The following is a 3,349-nucleotide window of genomic DNA, read 5'->3' on the forward strand; positions in this document are numbered from 1 at the left end:
ATATGATATATATGGTTGTCATTGCACTCACCTCAGAACTTATGATCTAACTTTCTCAAATACGTAGTCACACACACCATAATATACTAAAAAGATCTTCAAAAATCTTTCACATTTATATAGTGTTTCATTTCTAAAAGTGTCATGGAAAACACACACACACACTAAAAAGGCTGAGAAGTTTACCAAGGTTACAAAATGAATCAGTGGTAAAACAAGAAACCCTAATTCAGATTTGATCACTCATGCCTGTATCAAATAAACCCTTAATTTCTGCTCATTTCCTAAAATATAGTGTTGTTTCACAGGAAAGAAAAGTGCATTTTCTTTCACTCCAGTAAGCTGTTAGAATATAATATCCTTTGGGGATCAAGATTTTTCACATTGCCCTTTTAAGGGTCTAAATGAAAAATCGTTGATTCCATTAAAGATTACAGGAGGAAAAAGAAAACTGGATTCAAGAATTTGAGGACTTGAAAACATCACACAAAAAGCTTATTTTTAAATTCACTAAGAACACTGAACATATTTTTGAACATCACTGAAATTCTCTTTGTCTTTCAGTTATTAAAACTGGATTCTGCAAAACTGGATTTTACCCAAACTCTGTTTTACACAACAGCAGTGAAACTGGACAGGGTACTTGTTTAAAGAGAGGCACATCTTTGTGCGTTGCCCATTCACGGGTTTACAGCCTGCAACCACAAAGTCCATACAGCAAAATGGCATCACTCCTGCAAGAAAAGGAGCGGAGGCTGTAGAAGACTGTCCTGCACTGGCCCTGTACTGCTGACAGGGACTGATCCTGTGTAGAGATGACCTTGTCCTCAAGGCCCTGTTTGCTTCTGAAGCCATTCAACACAACATCACTAAGCCTCATCACCAACTCAGTGTCTGTCAGTTATCCACTGCTGCCTAACATAGAAAAGCCAAAGGGAAGTGATAAATAGATTCAAGGGTTCAGATCTGAAAGACAGTGTCTAAAGAACTATGGACAGAGGTTCGTGATATTGTACAGGAGGTGGTGATCAAGACCATCCACAAGAAAAAGAAATGCAAAAAGGCAAAATGGTTGTCTGAGGAGGTCTTACAATAGCTGAGAAAAGAAGAGAAGCGAAAAGCAAAGGAGAAAAAGAAAGATATACCCATTTGAATGCAGAGTTCCAAAGAATCGCAAGGAGAAATAAGAAAGCCTTCCTCAGTGATCAATGCAATGAAACAGAGGAAACAACAGAATGGGAAAGACTAGTGATCTCAAGAAAATCAGAGATACCAAGGGAATATTTCATGGAAAGATGGGAATAATAAAGGACAGAAATGGTATGGACCTAACAGAAACAGAAGATATTAAGAAGAGGTGGCAAGAATACACAAAAGAACTATACAAAAAAAAAAAAATCTTTATGACCCAGATATCACACCAGGACATCCTGGAATTCGAAGTCAAGTGGGCCTTAGGAAGCATCACTACGAACAAAGCTCTAGTGGAGGTGATGGAATTCCAGCTGAGTTATTCCAAATCCTAAAAGATGATGCTGTGAAAGTGCTGCACTCAATATTCCAGCAAATTTGGAAAACTCAGCAGTGGTCACAGAACTAGAAAAGGTCAGTTTTCATTCCACTCTCAAAGAAAGGCAATGCCAAAGAATGCTCACACAACTGCACAATTGCACTCAGCTCACATGCTAGCAAAGCAATGCTCAAAATTCTCTAAGCAAGCCTTCATCAGTACATGAACCATGAACTTCCAGATGTTCAAGCTGAATTTTAAAAAGGCAGAGGAACCAGAGATCAAATTGCCAATATCTACTGGATCATGGAAAAAGCAAGAGTTCCAGAAAAACATCTATTTCTGCTTTATTGACTATGCCAAAGCCTCTGACTGTGTTGATCACAATAAACTGTGGAAAATTCTGAAAGAGATGGGAATACCAGACCACCTGACCTGCCTCTTGAAAATCCTGTATACAGGTCAGGAAGCAACAGTTAGAACCGGACATGGAAAAATGGACTGGTTCCAAATAGGGAAAGGAGTACATCAAGGCTGTATATTGCCACCCTGCTTATTTAACTTATATGCAGAGTACATCATGCAAAGTGCCGGGCTGGATAAAGCACAAGCTAGAATCGCCTGGAGAATCCCATGGATGGAGGAACCTGGTGGGCTGCAGTCCATGGGGTCGCTAAGAGTCAGACATGACTGAACGACTTCACTTTCACTTTTCACTTTCATGCATTGGAGAAGGAAATGGCAACCCACTCCAGTGTTCTTGCTTCGAGAATCCCAGGGACGGGGGAGCCTGGTGGGCTGCTGTCTATGGGGTCGCACAGAGTCGGACACGACTGAAGCGACTTAGCAGCAGTAGCAGAATCAAGCTTGCCGGCAGAAATATCAATAATCTCAGATATGCGGATGACAACACCCTTATAGCAGAAAGTGAAGAGGAAGAACTATAGAGCCTATTGATGAAAGTGAAAGAGGACAGTGAAAAAGCTGGCTTAAAACTCAACAATCAAAAAATGAAGATCATGGCATCCAGTGCCATCGCTTCATGGCAAACAGATGGGGAAACAATGGAAACAGTGACAAACTCTATTTTCTTGGGCTCCAAAATCAGTGTAGATGGTGACTGCAGCCATGAAATTAAAGGACACTTGCACCTTGGAAGAAAAGCTACGACAAACCTAGACAGCCTATTAAAAAGCAAAGACATTACTTTGCCAACAAAGTTCCATCTAGTCAAAGCTATGGTTTTTCCTGTGGTCATGTATGGAAATGAGAGTTGGACCATAAAGAAAGTTGAGCACCAAAGAACTGATGCTTTTGAACTGTGGTGTTGAAAAAGACTCTTGAGAGTCCCTTGGACTGCAAGATCAAACTAGTCAATCCAAAAGGAAATCAGTCCTGAATATTCACTGGAAGGACTGATGCTGAAATTCTTGTGGCCACCTGATGTGAAGAACTGACTCATTGGAAAAGATCCTCCTGATGCTGGGAAAGATTGAAGGCAGGAGGAGAAGGGGATGATGATGACAGAGGATGGGATGCATGGATGGCACCACCGATTCAATGGACATGAGTTTGAGCAAGGTCCGGGAGCTGGTGATGGACAGGGAGGCCTGGTGTGCTGCAGTTCATAGGGTGGCAAAGAGTTGGACACAACTGAGTGACTGAACTGAACTGAATGCATTACTATGACTTAGCCTCAAAACAACATCCATATTTATTCCTCTGTTTCTATGGTAAGGAATCTGGACTCCAGTTAGCTGTGTCCTCTGCTTCAGCAATTTTTACAAGGCTGCAATTGCACTGCCCACCAGGGTTGGCATCTCATCTCAAGCTCTACCA

Source organism: Bison bison, unplaced genomic scaffold (assembly GCF_000754665.1).
Source record: "Bison bison bison isolate TAMUID 2011002044 unplaced genomic scaffold, Bison_UMD1.0 scf7180017864050, whole genome shotgun sequence".
In the NCBI taxonomy this organism is placed as follows: Eukaryota; Metazoa; Chordata; class Mammalia; order Artiodactyla; family Bovidae; genus Bison; species Bison bison.